Source organism: Brassica rapa, chromosome A09 (genome assembly GCF_000309985.2).
Source record: "Brassica rapa cultivar Chiifu-401-42 chromosome A09, CAAS_Brap_v3.01, whole genome shotgun sequence".
NCBI lineage: Eukaryota > Viridiplantae > Streptophyta > Magnoliopsida > Brassicales > Brassicaceae > Brassica > Brassica rapa.
Genome location: NC_024803.2, coordinates 31,981,590 through 32,001,368, shown reverse-complemented (window position 1 = coordinate 32,001,368; position 19,779 = coordinate 31,981,590). Strand labels below are relative to the sequence as shown.

The following is a 19,779-nucleotide window of genomic DNA, read 5'->3' as shown; positions in this document are numbered from 1 at the left end:
TAAAATTCTTAGTTTAGAGTCATTGTTGGTTTGTATGATTTAAATATCAAGTTCGGGTAGATTTAAATATCATAGTTGTATGTTTGTTAGTTTTTACTCTTCCTATATATGATTTCCAGTAATAAAAAACAAAAATTGTGAATTCAAATTATTTTAAATTTGTTAGACACAAATCGATGAATAAATACAAACAAATTTTAAAATTTCTACCAATTTAATAGTTTAAAATCGATTGTATTATATATTCACGAAATATGGTCATATATAAGTGTCAATTTTTTAAGTTAACTAAAAACTATACGAATACCCCGGGCGTAGCCCGGAAAAATCTCTAGTGTTGATAAAAGCTCTTTCCTTTTTATGAGAAGAACCATTTGCTTATTCTCAGTAATTTTATGCTTGATGACTAAGAAGCTTAGTGGTGGAATTACATATCAGGAATTTAAAGGTTTAGCTGACCCCATGAGGAAAGAAGTTGCTTTGGTCAGGAAGGAGATTGATTCTGTCAACAAATAATTAAAGCCATTGGCAACGTAAGCTCTCTCTCCATCAACGTAAGCTCTCTCTCAACGTAAGCCATTTCATCTTTCAATCTGCCATTGATAGATTTGTGTGTCAGGTTGTTTGAAGCTTCTGCCTCCTGAAGAGCTTGAGCATCTTGATATCTTAGAGCGCAAAGAGTCAAGCTCCCCTGTTAAGAAACTTGTGTACCTAACCGGTACAGATTCAAGCTCTCATGTTCGTGGGAACGGGACACGTTTTAATTTGTTTACTGGGAACGGGGAACCAGACTTTTGCTGAGAGAGAGAATAGTTTTCAGGTCATCACTTAGTAACTCTTACAATGCTAATAAATTGAGTTTCCTTATCATTCTATGGTTCTTGATTGCTGCGTGCTGTTTTGTTGTGATCAGGTGAGTGAGACAGTTTGTGGGTTTTTCAACGTGAATGGAGGGTTTAGGATTTCAGATGAGGATAAGATATGCGAAGTTGCCAAATTGTAGTCTCCACATGTGCTTTTGGTGGGGGAGATAACCTTTACCAACCTATTGGAATGTCTAAGGCATCAACTCAAAAGGTTTGTCACTCTGATTCTCTTGAACTGTTTTTATTTTTGAACACATCTTTAGTTCTTTTGTTGAACTATTCTGTCTGCGGCATTCATTCCTATGTTGAAGTTTTTTTATTGTGAATTCAGGTTTGCTACGTTACGTTTTGGGACGATGTTACACACGCAACGCAGGAAGCAGAGGGTCATAAGATTGACGATGTTACGTTATATGAGCTTCATACAGCATGTCCACGTCGGATTAAAAATTCATCCAATCAAAAGTTTATGTTTTGACACGTCATTTTTCATTCACTTGAAATTATACGCTTCATCTTCCTCCAACTCGCGGAGCAAACCTCCGTTCCAACACTTCTGATTCTCTTTTGCCGTTTCATAAATTTCATGTGTTATCATAACCCAAACGACATATATCTCCCTTTTTTCTTCTCCCCTTCACTCTCTATCCATCCATCAAAATCTACGGCCAAAGACGAATCAGAATCGCTCTGGCCCCCACAAGCCACCTTCGTCGCAACATGCATCATCGGCGACCTTAACGCCAACGACATCAGAGGCTGAACAGCAAGAACGTAATTTTCTCTTATGTTAAATATCAAAAAGTCAAAGACTTTTTCATGCTCATATGAAATAAAAAAAGGAAATCTTTTTGTTCAAAGAATCATAACTTCGACAAAAGTATTGAACTTTGTGACGATTGAGCGAAGATGGAGAGACTGAGAGATTGTATAAAGGAGCTTAGAGCTTACCGGAGATTTCTGCTCCGGTCTTCTCTCCGGCGACTCGCTTCTTCACGCCGGTGATGGTATCGAACCTCTTTTCCAAAACCCATTTGTTTTCTGTTCGAGTTTCATTGAATCGGTCTGTGTTTTTGTGGACGCAGAGACTGTAGAAGCATTTGCAGGTGTTCCTGAGTATCCTCTGTACAAGCGTCTAGCTTTAAGCCTATTGAAATCGATTGCTTCTGGTTGTTTCTGTGGGAGTTTTGAGAAGGTTTCGTTGGGGAAAGAGGTTACCTGGTTGAAGGCGAAAGAGGAGGAGTGGAGCAACATGATAACCCAAAAGGGTTCTGAGTTAGTCAACGTGAGTTTGATCAAGAGTCATCAATGCTTATTAGAGTTTTTGTTTGATTTTGACTGTTCCTTTTGCAATAATCTTAACAGGCCTTGAAGTATATAGCTTGTGAGCTTCAAGTTCAAGAGCCCTTATTCTCCCTCGAAAGGTACAATCTTGTCTGAAAATGTTATGTGTGTTTGTCAATGTCAACAACATCAAGTTCTTGATTAGAGTTTGTGTTGCTTAATTTGAATTGGATACATTAGATGGTGTCAAAACAGTTGAGGCGAGGTGTTTTGAAGCGGAGTATGATAGGTAATGAGAAGTGAAAAGTTACTGAGCATGATTCCAAACCTTTGTGAATGTTGTGTGTTCACAAGTGTTGTTTGCATTCTTCAGAGTTCAACAGAGAGGCTCTCTGGTTATGATAAATAAATGTCTCCTGTTTGAAGTTATGGTAAGATTATATTTCTTTTGCTTTCATGTTTTTGCAATAGATATCTTGTGATAGATCCTCCTCTTCTAAATATATAGGAAATGCACAAATATTCATCTTTCTACGAGCTGTTAAAAGCTGAGAGTCCAGAGAAAGTCTTCCCTGGAACCAATACACTTGAAGAAGGTAAGCTTCTTTCTTTATCTCAATCCCTAGCCATTACCTTCTGTGTAAGTTAATTTCTCTAATGGTTTTCACATTCTTAGGTATGCAAATGTTCAAGAAGTTGTGTGATGTTGTTGATCAAGAGAAGAAGAACAACGGTGTTGTTGCAATCCATCTTAGTAAATCAGTTTCTCAGCCTTGTGTAGCTTTGTCTCACATACTCTCTGTACGTTCTAGCTTTTTCCATGTCTCTACTTCTGTTGTTCATATGATTCATTCTCTTATGCTTCTTCCAAAAACTACAGGGGTTAGGAAAGCTAGAAAACTAACCTTTACAGATATTGAGTGTGAACTTCTTCATGTTATTATCGTGTCACACTATACTGTATTTGCAGCACTGTTTGTATAAAGTTACAAGAATATAGTACTGCTAAAAGAGCTAGAAAAAGGCGTTGCAGTTGCACCTAATGAATCAAAGTTTAAGATGATGGTAGATGAATGCAATTGAAGGTAACTATTAAATTTATAAAAAAAAATAATGTTTATGTACACCATGTACATATACAAACAACCTCACAAAAAAAAAATTGATTTCAATTTTATATTTTATAAAATGATCATTAAACTATGTCGACTTACTTTTAATTTTCATAGTTTTAATTTTCATAGAACTAAAACTGTAAAAAATTAAAAGCAATAATAATGACAGGTATATGAATAGCTATTAATTCATCAGTCTCTGCGACCCGAAGACGTTCAAAATACCATAATCATAAATTACTAAATGAATTATACAGTAATTCAAAAAATAATTGACAATTATTACACCATTGATTCCAATCATGGGTAAGGAACTAAGGATTCATCGAGTAGAGTTTGAAAGTATGCTTCACATTCTTTGTCTCAATTCAAGGAGTGTCCTATTTGTTGATATTCGAATATATGATCACTTATGCATGTTTTGTGGAAACTAAGTTTCCCAAATTGAATCAGTAAAATATGCTACATATTTTTATCGGTTTAACTTCTAAGGCATCCGTTTTGATGATATTGAAATATATTAGATCCCTTACGTATCTTATTTATTTTGATTAATAATATCCACTTGGTTTTTCTTTATTAAAGATTCAGTGTACGAAAACAAGTTCACTTTTTGATTAAGATCATTGTGAATTGATGAGATGTGGCTATCCATTATCAATGTACAACTCCTTTCAAATGTAAGAACATAATATCTCTTTTGTGGTCAAATGAACATAATATCTTTTTTTTAAACACAAATGAACATAATATCTATTATGATAATTTTTCATAAAGTAACATATATTCAGACAAAAGGTTATAAAATATTATTCTATAAATGGTTAATTAATGCATAAGTTAATATTCACTTTCTTTAAAATGATTTCAGGACCAATTATTTTATAAATGGTTAATTAATTTATGCATAAGTTAAAATTCACTTTCTTTACAATGATTTCAGGATCATTGGTGTAGAAAGTGAAATAAATTATATCTACATACTTTTGATAAATATTTTAAGCCAGGGAATTATTCAAAACTAGAAAAGTATATTTAGTTTTTATTCAAATCTACAATATTTTTTATTTTATTTGAAATTATTTATTTTCTTCAAAGAATTTTTTTCAATAATATAAATATATTTCCTTATTCTAATTATTGAGCAGAGATATAAATAATTTTAATAAGGAAATATATTTATTACATTGGTTAAGTCTTTACTAAACAATATGAACATATTTTCTCAAAATATGGGAAAATAATTGTACGAAAATTAAGTTTTATTTTTTCATAAGCTTATGTTTCAAAATATATATTAAACTATAATAGTTTTTACTTTTTAAAATTTGAAAAAAAAATATTTAGAATATAATCCGCAAAACCACAATCAGACTTGAGATCAAGGTATTGTTTTACTATATCCATGTTGTATTTTGGAGATTTCTTTTAGATCATTCACTATGATTTTCACTGTTTTTAATGATTCAATGTATGTTTTTTATTTTGAATCAGAAAGAACTAGCTCAAAGATTTGAGAGAGTAAAGTCTATTGATCTGCATCTTAAATAGAACCATGGTAATTTCAAGCATTTGATTGTGCTCCCATGCAACTTAGTTGTAGTGATTGAAAGACAACTTTAGACCACTTGGTATCATTAATTTTGTGGAGTAGCAACATATTTTTTGCTTTTATAGTTCTTACCTTTATTTTATGACCGGAACCGATATCACATTATTTTGCAGGTTTCTAGAAAGTTTATGTTCTAGAATTTTGTGTATTTGGAACTATCTGACACATGTGGATGAATAGTTTTATTTTCTTTATCTGTTTTCATATGCACTAATATTCAATGAAAAAAATTTGTGATGAGTAATGACCAAAAGTGCAATTGGAAGATTATTTTTATGTATTCTATGAGGTTCCATAAAAGAAAAGACTAAGATTTTTGAGAAGAGGCTAAAATTCTTAGTTTAGAGTCATTGTTGGTTTGTATGATTTAAATATCAAGTTCGGGTAGATTTAAATATCATAGTTGTATGTTTGTTAGTTTTTACTCTTCCTATATATGATTTCCAGTAATAAAAAACAAAAATTGTGAATTCAAATTATTTTAAATTTGTTAGACACAAATCGATGAATAAATACAAAAAAATTTTAAAATTTCTACCAATTTAATAGTTTAAAATCGATTGTATTATATATTCACGAAATATGGTCATATATAAGTGTCAATTTTTTAAGTTAACTAAAAACTATACGAATACCCCGGGCGTAGCCCGGAAAAATCTCTAGTGTTGATAAAAGCTCTTTCCTTTTTATGAGAAGAACCATTTGCTTATTCTCAGTAATTTTATGCTTGATGACTAAGAAGCTTAGTGGTGGAATTACATATCAGGAATTTAAAGGTTTAGCTGACCCCATGAGGAAAGAAGTTGCTTTGGTCAGGAAGGAGATTGATTCTGTCAACAAATAATTAAAGCCATTGGCAACGTAAGCTCTCTCTCCATCAACGTAAGCTCTCTCTCAACGTAAGCCATTTCATCTTTCAATCTGCCATTGATAGATTTGTGTGTCAGGTTGTTTGAAGCTTCTGCCTCCTGAAGAGCTTGAGCATCTTGATATCTTAGAGCGCAAAGAGTCAAGCTCCCCTGTTAAGAAACTTGTGTACCTAACCGGTACAGATTCAAGCTCTCATGTTCGTGGGAACGGGACACGTTTTAATTTGTTTACTGGGAACGGGGAACCAGACTTTTGCTGAGAGAGAGAATAGTTTTCAGGTCATCACTTAGTAACTCTTACAATGCTAATAAATTGAGTTTCCTTATCATTCTATGGTTCTTGATTGCTGCGTGCTGTTTTGTTGTGATCAGGTGAGTGAGACAGTTTGTGGGTTTTTCAACGTGAATGGAGGGTTTAGGATTTCAGATGAGGATAAGATATGCGAAGTTGCCAAATTGTAGTCTCCACATGTGCTTTTGGTGGGGGAGATAACCTTTACCAACCTATTGGAATGTCTAAGGCATCAACTCAAAAGGTTTGTCACTCTGATTCTCTTGAACTGTTTTTATTTTTGAACACATCTTTAGTTCTTTTGTTGAACTATTCTGTCTGCGGCATTCATTCCTATGTTGAAGTTTTTTTATTGTGAATTCAGGTTTGCTACGTTACGTTTTGGGACGATGTTACACACGCAACGCAGGAAGCAGAGGGTCATAAGATTGGCGAGAATTCTCTTTTAATAAAGGCCTGGATAATATCAAAAGTTTCATTAAAGCAAAAGCAACATTTCATAAGCCATTATAGTAAATATCAAAATCAGTAGAAGCGAAGATAACATTTGATATAAATTTTGTTGATGTGCCAAGCTCTCACATGCAATATGTAGATGGTATTATTCATCTTCGACAGCCAGAAAATTGCATTGTAATAAACTTAAAGAACCTTATTTGTTTGATTTTCTGAACTGGAGAACCTTATGTGTTACTAATCACACCCTCTCTACATAAGTTTAATAAATTTACACAAAAATCGAAAAGCAAATGATAGTTTGTTATACTAATAACTTGAGCATTTTAAGAGAAACACACATCAAACACAAACAACGAGACATGAAATAAAAATTGAATACAAAAAAAAAATTGAATGCAAATAAAAAACAAAAAGATAATATGTTTATAAGCTCTTTTGAAAAACCAATATCTTATAAGTTAAATCACAACCGCTCATATACGAAGTATATATTAAATTTAATTTGCATGTACTCCCTCCATTTGGTGAATGTATATGTTTTAGAATTTTTTATGTATAGTTTCTATAAAAAAATTTAGTTGATAATAAAAAATAATTAAACTACAAAAAATAATTAGACCTATTTAAAATTCATATATGGCTATTACTTCTTATATAAGTTTAAAAAAAACTCTAAATTAGTCAACAATAAATTTTAAAATCACTCAACAAAAGGTAATTTTATTATCAAAAATAATTTTAATAATAAATGTTACATAACGTAAAGGAAGTGGTTTAATATGGGGATTGCCAACAATAGTCTGCCATATTTGGTTGTGGAAACGAAAGTGAAAACACGATCAATACATATTTTAATAGCTTAGCTTGGGTGTCTATATTGTTTTGTTTAAAGAGGAAAGACCTCAGTTTTACATATCCGTGCATTATCATGTGATGTCACAACTATAATATATAAAAACCACAACACGAAATTTGTTATGCTTTGGTAATAACTATTTTGGTCAACAGCCATTTTAAAATAACAATATGATTATGGTCATTGCTCAAAATTGATTATATAAAAAGATGGTGTAGGACAAAGTGGAACAAAAAAGTTTAAAAAGGTAAATTTTCAAACATCTATGAAAGTTATGAAATCAATGGTTCTAAAACTAAAAAAAAATTTATTGGTTGTCTATTTAACAATATTTAACCCAAAAACTTATATAAGTGAGATTAAAGAATATTTAGATCATGGGTCCGATTAGTTGGGTTATAAATCAAGAAACTTTGATGAAAAAAAATTAGTCTGTAATTTTTAGTGAAATGATTGTAAGTGTTTTTATGTAAAAAATAATATAACATTTAAACCGTTGATTTTAAAAAAAAAACATTAAGTAAGGTTGTAGATCTAAAAGGGGAGAATCCATTAAATTATTTAGAGACTAATTGGAAACATAAGATAGTTGTAAGTGAAATGATACATATTTATAGTCCAACCAATCAAACACCATAACTAAAATTTAATTAATATTAGTTCATTTTGCATATCACCTTATATATATTTTTCAATAAAAAATTGGGACTGAAATTTTAAATCCATAAAACAACAGAAATTAAAATTAAAATAATTTGATAATTATATAACTACTTTTTTTATAATATATTATACTTAAATAAACATACAAAATATATAATCAAAATTAAAATTTAAACAAAAAACCCGGGCGTAGCCCGGGCCGATCCTAGTTTGCTATTAAAAATATGTTTTCTTTCTTTTACTCACTCGTAGATCCAGATGGGTCATAAATCTATGGATATCGCTCGTGGATCAAGATGGGCCAAAAAACTCTGGATCTGGTTCAATTGAGGTTGTGGCTATGAATAGAAGTGAGCTTTTATGGAGTTTTAAAATGACTAAAATTGTTATTTCGAACCGGTTTGAATAAGAAAATCTGGTTCAATGGAGGTTGTGGCTGTGAATAGAAGTGAATTTTAATGGAATTTTAAAATGACTAAGATTGTTATTTCGAACCAGTTTTAATAAGAAAAACAAGGTGTACTAACTCACCCACCCGTAAACACGAACACAAACAATCAAGGCGTAAAACACAACCCCTCACTTATCTTCGTTTGGTATGGTGATATGATATAGCGAATAGCCATACAAAAAGTCAGTCTGTTTAGTGAACAAAATGTGGTGAATGCAGTCGCCTAGATTGATGAAAACCAAAATAAGCATTCACAACCTAAAGCTCAGGATACAGCTCAAGCGTAAATAAATGAGAAATCTTCTCCCCATTCTATCACAAAATTACACAGACTATGTTTGTGAAAATCCGTCCCGCTCACTCAGAACCCGGCTTACAGCTCTGCATGGCACCGACCCCAACTCCTCACTTATGAACATTCATTGGCTCCATAATAAGATTGTTGATGTGCTTGGTGTTTTTCGAACTCAAAACCTCACATTTTAACAACATTCCCACAGGACGAGCTGTCACCAATGATCTACAGGTCAATTGGTAACAACTTGTTCTGTGGGAGTGTTGTTAAAGGGTGATGTCTTGGGTTCAAGGAATACCAAGCGCATCGACAACCTAAGAGAATCTCCAATGTATTACTCTATTTTCTACTCCAAAATTGAGTTAAGTTTTACTCCTATGTATTACTCCATTTTTTACTTCAAAATAGAATATTCCTAATATATTATTTTTTTATTTTTTTTAATTAGTAATATCACATTTCATTTATACTATTTGAAAAACAGTCCATTTACTACATTACATAGCTTAAACACAATAATAAATCAACTTAAATTATTCATTAGAATTAGTATAATTTTCCCACAAATGAAAAATGAACTTCTTTATTTTTTATTTTTTATATGTATGATCTATTAGTTTTTATATTATATATATTTTGTTGCATAAAATAGTTCATTAGATGGCTATATATAATCAAGAAATATTAACAGTAAACTTTATAATATATATAGTAAAATTATTATTATTATTACTTATTTATAAAAAATTATTGAAAACGAAAATATGTATATGTGGAGGACTATTTTATAATAAAAAAAAAGTTCAACGCCATTTTGGAGTAATGAGTTGGTTTACTCCATATTTGGAGTAATCATGTCTATTACTCCATTTTAGAGTGGGTTTTGGAGTGGGGTTGGAGATGATTTTACTACAAAATGGAGTTTGGAATGAGTTTTGCAGTGGGGTTGGAGATGCTCTAATTATGGAGCCAGTGAGGGCTCATAAGTGAGGGGTTGAGATCGGTGCCATGCAGGGCTGTGAGCCGGGTTTTGAGTGAGCGGGACGAGTTGTCACATAAAAGTCGACTTTTATGTGACAACCCGTCCCGTGGACCCCAAGCTGGCTCTGCAGAGCATCAACCCCAACCCCTCACTTATGAGTCCTCACTGACTTCATAATTAGGTTGTTGGTATGTTTGGTGTTACTCGAACCTAAGGCTTCACCCTTTAACAACTCTTCCACAGGCATGGGGTCCACGGGACTGGTTGTCACAAATTGTAACATCTCGAGTTGTGATATATAGAAAGGTTTAAGAGAATTGATTTGGCTACTTGTGTCACCAAAGTTGACTTATCTTTTCTGTCACACATCCGTTTAGAACTCAAGAGTTAAGCATGCTTGGGCTGGAGGAGTGAAAGGATGGGTGATCTATCGGGAAGTTATTCGTGATATCGTGCGAGTAAGGTCAAAGCATGGGAAAAGGTTGGTTGGTGATTGCAGGGTCAGTAAACACTGATTTCGAGCCTTCATTAAAAGTAACGCACCGACCGTTGAAATGGGATGGGCCCACAGGCCGAGAGAGCGGGCATGTGTGGCCTATTAGCCGTGGGCGGTCGGGGCATTACAAGTGGTATCAGAGCTGGTTAGCCAGCTCGGTTCTGACCCGAGAGACGCCTTGAGACCTGTCGTGGGGCGCAATGAGGACGTTGCGTTCTTTGAGAGGAGGTGAATTGTGACATCTTGAGTTGTGATATATGGAAAGGCTTAAGAGAAATGATTTGGCTGCCTATGTCACCAAAGTTGACTTACCTTTTCCGTCACATCCGTTTAGAACTCTAGAGTTAAGCGTGCTTGGGCTGGAGTAGTGAAAGTATGGGTAACCTATCGGAAAGTGATTCACGATATCGTAAAAACACGGAAAAAGGTCGGATGGTGATTGCAGGGTCAGTAAATAATGATTTCGAACCTTCGGAAAAATTAACGCACCAATCGTTGGAATGGGATGGGACTCACAGGTTAAAAGAACAGGTGTGTGGTCTATTAGTCGTGGACGGTCAGGACATTACAATATTGTGCGCTTTTGTTTGCATTTTTTCACCTGGCTGAGGAATCTTGTGTGGGTATCAAGAATTTAAAATAGGTTTATGTATTTCATTTTACATTGTGGAAACCAAGTAACCCTTTAAAGGCCCATACGTTATATTCACGAAGGCCATTTTCTCAAATTGTTTTGGATTTTCAGTCTCTACAAAACATCGTTCAAATTGCAAATTTTTAAGACTTGATTGATGCATGAGTTGGCTTGGCTCAGACAATAATTTCACTAAGTCCAACTTTTTTCTAAAAACCGAATTGGAAATCGCATTAAATAAATTAGGTGACCCGTATAACGAGATGCCTACCGAGAATCAGCCAGCAGGTGGAATCACTTTTGAACCCTACGAGATGCCAACCGAGAATCAGCCAGCAGGTGGAATCACTTTTGAACCCTGTTCATAATCGCGCTAGGCGTAACACGTATGATGAGGTACCACCTAGCGTCTAATCTATTATTCAGGGATTATACGGAAATTAATTATAGGGTTTTTATACAATTTCAATGGCTATATATTTAAATATGGGAAGTTAACATGTTGTTCTGATCGGTCTAGTGGTTTATCTTGGCTTTAATGACGAAGAGTTGGGCGGTTTGAGTCCAGGGGACTATATATGTTTTGATCTTTTTTTTTTTCATTTTAAGGGTTAATGAGTAAAATGACCACATCCCTCGTCTTCAACCTTTGTTTTCTGAAGCTGCAGCTGTTTTACGTTTTATTTTTTTTTTGACGATTTCAAGGTTTTTTCTCTTTAATCTTCTAAGATTTAATCGAAATTCATCAGGTCTCTAACATATCATGTTATTTTAACATTGAAATCTTCAAAATCGTGAACTGTTTACACAGCCTGAGTAATACACCGAACATGGTCAACTCGCAACGGTTGATGTCTGTGTAACAGATTTGCGGCGATTAAACGTCCACCTAGAACACATTTTTGAACAAGGCTTTTGAGTAGATAGATAGAATATCTTTTCCAAGGGGATACACACAAACCACATTCAGACAAAATCAACCGCTCGAAACGCTCCTCCACAGATAGTCACAACGCACCAAACGCATTTCATGAATCTCACTCACGTGAAGCATGTAAACTTACCTAAAGACATCTCCAATGGGACACAAAAATGTTTTCTATATTTCATTCTAAAATAGAGTAACTCTATTACAGAGTTAGATTTGATCTAATAGTTCATTTTATAATAGAGTTAAAGTGGAATATTGAGTAGTATTGTTTTTTACTCTATATTTGGAGTGAAAACAACATTAATCTATATTTCACTCTATTATATTATTTGGTGTATATAAAATATGTTTCATAAAATTAAAATTTTGTTTTAGATATAATTTTACTAAAGGTCACCAAAAATATATTTAAGTACTAAAAACAATGATGAATTTTACTGTGAATATAAAATACAATACAATTTTTTGTACATATATAAACTATATATATATATAATTATTGATTTATGATTACAATGAGACCATATATTTACATAGGACTTTCTACAAAAATATACTTTATTATTTTATCGATTTGTATCTTGGGACCGTAGAAATTTATTAATTAATTGTGTGTTTATTAATTGGCAGAGTTTCTACTGTATATATGTAAGCAGTCTAAATAAATTTTTAAATCTTCACATTATTTATATATCAAAATTAAACCAATTATGTTTTGTATTTGGTTGAAGTTGAACTAGGTGTTATGGCTGACCGGTGTTGGCACAATATTTTTATTTAATTCAAAACCGATTATTAGCTCAACTTGGATTCGGTTAATTAAGAGACACCATTGGTACAATCTGGCTAATCGACTTCGCTTTGATTTCAAAATACTGTTTAAATTAACATCATAATAATATTTTTTAATATGATTCTGATAAAGAAAAAAAACAAATCTTCCGGTTTTTAAAGCGCCAAACAAAATCTAGTTGAAATTTTAAATTAGACCTATGACTAATCATTTGGTACAAAACATTCGTAAATGGGCTTGCAATGCCTTCTCAACTATCTTTTGTCAAACGATCTTTGAACAATCACAATATAAAGCCTTTTTATATACGGAAAGAGAAAGATATCATTCTTTTCTTTTCTTTTTGCTAGAGAGAACAAATATGTATGAGCTGAGTCTTCTTTTTTAAATATACCAAATGACAATTAATATGTATGTAGTATAACCTATTTCATGTCCCCACTTGAATGTTAACTTTATCAAAACCGACTAAATCATAGATTTGGATATACAAAAAAAGATTTGGTGGTTGAAACTAGTTCACTGGATCCATTATACATGGCTGAACCTTCAACGTACATGGTACATATTTAATGAAAAGAAAAATAAATTAAAGGCATTCAACGTAATTTCTTTTATAAAAAAGTTTCGTCTTCCTCGAAATTTCCTAGCCATGCTGTAACATACTAATCCTCCGAGTTTGTTATAAAGATATAGACACAAAAAAAATTAATGTAAAACTTATTGAGGTCGAGATTGTGTTGTAGTGATCTCTTTAAGTCCGTGTTGAGAGTAGGTACGAAAGCAGTACGGTGCCAGTTAATTCATGGGTCATCAAGATAACATTTGTTTTCTGACTCATAACTCAGATAGTGTTGTTTTCACATTTCAGAATTAATATACCAGTTGTGTATCATTGACAAGTTTCTAGATTCTTGTTCAATTCTAAAATTTCACTGAAATAAATGTCAGAGGACCAGAAAAATGGGCAAGTGTTACAACTCAAAAGTGAAACTGAAAGAAGCCACGATCCAGATGCTTCTTTTCTCTTCATGCAAACGCATATTGTTTTCTGGAAAGCTGACAAAATACGCCCATATTCTTTCATACGCTCTGACATTTGCTGAGTTTTGCGTAAGACCGAAGTGTGAAATCTCAAGACGAAGACAACAAAGTACCATCCCATGATTAGTCGTAAGCTTCGTGAGAAAGTCAAGGCTAACATGTCATCTATCATCTTTTCCTACATATGATCATGTGCATATCTTTGCGTGTCTTAAAGCTACATGATGCTTTTTACTCTCATTTAGTTGTTTATATCAAATCTTAGCATATACATATTTGTTCGCATAAATTTATATATATTGCTGTGGATTATGAATGGACAGAAATTTAGTTGGAAACTTAAATAATGCTATACCAGTTTGAAAATCTTCCAAAAAGAACGAATTATATCTATTTCTTATGAAAAAGAAAAAAAAAATCAGACAAATTTCTATATACTCCTTTTTAAAATAACACAAATTGTGGAGAAACAATTATTTTGGTTAAAAGATGATTACGAGTGAGTGTGACGAGAGAAAACGCGGTTTGGGTTTGGGTAGCAACTAGCAAAGAGACAGAGTGAGAACAGCTGTAATTTGAAGTCACTCTCTTATCAATTCAGGCATCATCACCACCTTCTCTCGCACTCTTCTGACTTCACTCTTCACTATTTTGGTTTATCCTTTTCATTTATCTACCATATTTTGTGATGTTTATTTCATAATATCTACTGTTCTATGTGTCTACTTATGTGCGGAAACGCAGTATCACTCTTGCTAGTTAATACTCCATATGTTTCAAATATAGATGTTGTCTAAAGTTTTTGTACTGAAAATACAAAATTTTATACAATTAATTTAGCGTACATAAAAATATCATTAAATAAAATTAGGTCAACCACTAAAAAATACAATATTGTGTAATTAGACGCAACTTTCAAATAACAGTAAATTTTATCTATAATAGTGAAAACATCAATTATTTTAAAACAAAAATATTTTCTTTAAATATCAAATAAATTAAAACAGAGGAAATATTCGTTAATGTTGTTTATATAAGCAAAACGTTTCTATGTTTTATTATAATTTATATATTACAAATGGTTATAAATATAGGGTCCCATAAATATATGAAACGTTGTGGAAGCACCGTAGCCTATTGGTTAAGGTTTAAAGGCTTTTACACCCAGGTCTGGGGTTCGAATCCCAGACTATGCAATTTATTGCAGATTACAGGAAATCCAGGTTTCAAGTCTCGGAGAGAGCGGTTTATTAAAAACAATTATGCAGACTACAGAGGAAAGGCTTGCAAGGGATCTTCAACATGGTGCAAGTAAATCTGGTCAGGCGTGGATCTTCATAGGACGGCTCAAGTGATGCAGTTAGGCGTAGGTCTTCATAAGGCAGGTAGTATTGTCGGTTGTCGAATCGTCTATATAATCTTTCCTATATCATAATTGTAAAATCATAATAAATCAGCGTTAAAAAAAAATATATCAAACGTACGATGTCTCTATATTGTAAACGCGTAAGTTACTCACACACAGATTCACAGCTCACAAGCCAAGATAATAAGCTAATTAAATATAATATACCAAGTTGCTATGCAGATCTAAATCATACCTTCTTCGGACTTTGATACCAAGCAGACGTCAATCTAATAAACACAATCAAGGTAAATCAATACTAATAAACATAGGAAACTATTACACGGAATAACATGTATGTGCACGTACGTAAACTATTTTGTTTCAAAATAACATGATACGATGAATTAGAGAGTATACCTAAAAAATAAAGGAAATTCTCGCAAATACCACATTTATAGTACTATTTTTCATTTTTACATTCATTACTTTTATCGTCAATTTTAATGAAAAGGAAAAGACACTTATACTCATAGGGTTAACTAATCTAGACTAAAGGTTTTGAGTTGAAAGGGTGAAGTAAGATTTTTGGAATGTGAAATTTAGGATTCTAATAAATATATAAATAAATAATTTTTTTAAAAAAAAATTCAAACATAAATTCTGATTTTTAAAAAGAGATTTTGAAAAAAAAAAGTAATTCGAAAAAAAAAATTAGAAAAAATGTTCGAATTTAAAAAGTAATTCGAAAACATAAAAAAAAATAATTTTTATTTATTTTTTATTTATTTAAATAATAATTTATTATATATATATATATAACAAATGTATAAGAGTTTTTTGCCACTTAATAAAGAATATATTTTTAAAAATAATTTTTTTTGTGACGGTAAAGATGAAAAGTTGTAGTATACAAGTGGTAAATATGAAATTTTCTCGCAATAGTTTAATCGGTAAAGAATAAACATAGTCCAATAACTAACCATTCTCTTTCTCGGAAATATCATATACGACTTAACGCGTTAAGACATAGCTGTAATTTGTAATCTCCTTCCTGACACTGATGATAGCTACGTATATTATATAGAGGAAAATTTGATATTTCAATATAAGATTATTGTACTCAGAATCTCTCCTCGTTTTGCTCACCAAGTCGCTTCCGTACAGCTAGCTACTGTATACGCTTACCAATCAACTATTCCAATGGGTAAAATACAAACTGTAAAATTACATATAGAAAAGTGTTGAGAAATTAGTAAAGAAGATTAAGATAAAAAGCAAGCTTAAGCGTGGAGGGAAAATTAAAGAGGTCAAAGTACAATTCACATGACTTACTGGAACTGCGGGACCACAAGTAGAGATGTCAAAGAGGTTTTGCTCATCCCGTTCTGTCCAGTACCGCAGTAGGTTAGTCATCAAACGGGACACAGCGAGTCGGTCCCGTGCGAGCTGCGGTCCTCGGATTGCCGGCCCAAATCTGTACCGCATAACATATATGCTTTCGCGGGCCGTCCTGCGAGATGCCTCCTTATCAAACCGCCTACTACAACTTCCTCCATGAATGTTCAAGTGGAAGAGTTTTGTGAGAGAGTTGAATAGAGTTCATTAAGCTTCACCAAATTCTTTTCGAAATCAATGCCATAAAACTCTGTTTGTGCTTGCGTTCTTGAGTTAAAAGCTTTTTTTTTTGTTATCAGCATATGATTTATTAAGTTTGAATCCGATTGAGTAGTTGTCTTTGTAATAACTTGGCTCAAAGTGTTGTACGTATTCATCAAACCATCTCCTTTTGTAATTCTTTGGATTTCAAAAAATATCGTGAATCACTTTGTCAAATTATACAAATGACATGATATACAACTAACTTTTCTCTTAAACAACATCATTGTAACCAAATTCAATTTAAGAAAAATGCCATTTCACATTACTGAAAACTAAACCAATCAACTTAAACAAGAAATCCTAGCTCATATTGTAATAAAGCAATTCATAGTTGTGTGTAATAAAAAGAAAAACCAAATCAAACCACCACCAGCTCGAATCGTCATCGCTGGAGTCGTCATCACCGGATCTCGAATCATCATCACCTGAGCTCGAATCATCATCGCCGGAACTCCTTATGTTTTCTGGGGGGGGGGAAATCACAAGAATCGTTTTCTTCTCACTCTCTCTCTCTCGTTTTTTCCAGGTAAAATAAGAAATGAAAAAATGCGGGTCCATGTTGTAACAGCCCGATCCCCCGGCGTCCGACCGGGGTTATTGAAGGAGCGTTATGGACACGTGTCTACTCATTTAGACAACCCTACGTGTCCCATTACTGGTCCCGAGAGACGAGCGCATAACCTTCTTTGAAATACCGTCACACCCACATCCATATACTTCTACTTACAGTCCTGCGCACAGGGAAAAATGGAAATGGAGGGAGGGTGAGCAACAAGTTACTCAGTGAAGTGACTCTAGACCAGCCTGCCCGCATGACACTCTATACTACTCTATGCGGGAACTAGGACCGACTAGCCACTACAATCAGTTAATGCATTTTTATCATTTCCTATCACCATCTGTAATTTCTACACACACTTCCATTCATTTCTAACAACCTAGTAATCAATCAATACAATGATCTCACTCATTGCCACACACGCCAACCCTAGACCTAACCGACTCATCTTACCAGTCCGACTCGATCCTATGACTTCTTTAACTTCCTGTTACCCGACCATGAGCTAAAACCCTACAATGCACATCCTTTTCATCTTTTCATCCTTTTCATCTTTTCCTCAGTGGGTAGCCCCCCACTAGGCTTCTACCCCATATTCATGTGGATTGGCCACATCTCCTATGGGTGCTTCCATATTCATGTGGATTCGCCACATCTCCTATGGATACCTAGCGTGGACTACTACCCCACCTACTTTCCTTAGACTCTCTATATGCTTTCCCACCCATGCTTAACCTTAACAACATTCTTTCATACTTTTACTTATCCTTTCACTTCCTTATCGTTTTCACTTAACCCTTCCCATTCCCAATTACCTCCCTTTTCATTCCTACTTGAACTTGGACTCAATCACTAGACGCCACCCGTTATCAGTGTCACCCACAATACACATCGCATTCAAGTTCTACCTCAAATACTTCGATAATCATTGCTCATCTATCATCCCAGCATTTATTTCTCTCTAGCATCCTAACTTCAATCACAACCACACATGGGACAACACAACCTAACAGACAAGTATCAACTACCAATCAACCATTACCACAACAATTCAATTCAGTTCATCAAGTCCCATTTATCAATATGAGAGTTCTTATGCATCATGATCCATTCATCTATCATCCTAGCAATACCATGTACTATCAACCTAACTCCCAAACAGGGCCTAATCAAACCTAACTCCAACATATAGGAGTATACAGAACCATGAAAGAAGGTTGGGTTCGAAACACTCCACCTTAGTCTAGATCTGGATCTGGATCTGGAAACAAGGATGAGGAGATCTGAACAGATCTGGAACAAGTAAACAAGAGAGAGACGAGAGATCTGGTCACCACCACCACGGCACCGGCGAGGAGGAGGGAGAGAGAAGAGAGATCACGGAGAGGGAGAGAAGAAGAAGAGAGAGACGGCGCAGGAGGGAGAGAGGTCGACGGCTAGGGTTTTCGGCCTCCGGGAATTCTCTGCAGAGCTTCGCTTCAGATTTGTGATGAGACAAAAGAAGGTGGCTGCAGCTCCTTTTATAGGATGGAAGGAAGAAACCCTAGGTTTTTTGTCAAACGGGCCGTAGAGAAGCCCATTTCTTTATAAAAGTTTTTGGGCCAGGAACCGGGCCGTTACAATTCTCCCCCACTTGAATGGAATTCGTCCCCGAATTCCGTGTGTCGATACTCCAACTCTAACATCCCGAACCCAAATGGGTAAACAACTCGTCCTTTGAAATCTAATGGTTCATGCAACAGACCAGGTTCCATATTGCTCACGGAGATCCAACGTCCTCTTAAATCCCAAATCGATTCTCCAACAGCGTTCTCATCCCTAGATTGCTTTCATCTCATATGCATTTCTATATCACCACCTCTCTTGTCGACGTAATTCTCTGATGGTCATGTACCTCTTCTATCCTTTCATAAAATAGCTCATCATCAACAATTATATCTGCTAAGCGGTTTCCTGGATCATCTCAGGCTCGAGATTCTGATCTCCCCCACTTTGGTCCAACATAAGGGATTCAACATGGTTGTTCCTACAATTCTCATAGGGGATATCCATTTGCTCGAGTCGTAACTAATGTCTTGCATGGATTCAACTAATATCATATCCATTAACCAACTTCCTCTCTAAGCTCAACACACATGTACACCACATAGGTTGATTGCCATGTCCTTGGCGACCCAACAACAAAAATATATTGTTATCATATTCCATTTCCATTTTGACACATACAACTCTTGCATCAATCATATACGGCCTCACACCCCACTGTTCTCAACTAAAAAAAAGAAAGATCTCAACTGCAAAGCTCCATTAAAATTCTCTTTATCTTTACCCATGGCAGTTCCTCTTCGAATTCTGATAAATCTGTTTGATGCCCAATATAATGCCCATTGCGACCAATAAACTTGTCCCATGATCTTCCTTCACCGTTGCGTGGTACCCAACCACATCTCCGTTGATTAACTTAGCGAGCACTTCATCTTACGAAACTTAACAAGCTACTCCCAAGTACCATCACACTTTTCTGGTGGAATAGAATATTGTGTCTTCGATCATCACTACTGCGTGCTGATC

The 19,779-nt window shown here is 34.1% G+C and overlaps 1 long non-coding RNA gene across 5 annotated transcripts; it reads left to right on the top strand.

The window, feature by feature from the left end:
* Positions 1-1,722: 1,722 nt before the first annotated feature.
* LOC117128536 lies at positions 1,723-6,886 on the top strand. 5 transcript variants are annotated; one of them, XR_004451866.1, is made up of 9 exons: positions 1,723-1,873; positions 1,952-2,151; positions 2,232-2,290; positions 2,391-2,581; positions 2,659-2,746; positions 2,827-5,759; positions 5,825-6,025; positions 6,119-6,282; positions 6,403-6,886. It is a non-coding gene; the product is annotated as an uncharacterized LOC117128536 (long non-coding RNA). The 5 variants fall into 5 exon arrangements; XR_004451869.1 differs by having other exon boundaries at positions 1,818-2,151; positions 2,391-2,439; positions 2,524-2,581; XR_004451868.1 differs by lacking the exons at positions 1,723-1,873; positions 1,952-2,151; positions 2,232-2,290 and having other exon boundaries at positions 2,336-2,439; positions 2,524-2,581.
* The last annotated feature ends 12,893 nt before the right edge of the window (positions 6,887-19,779 follow it).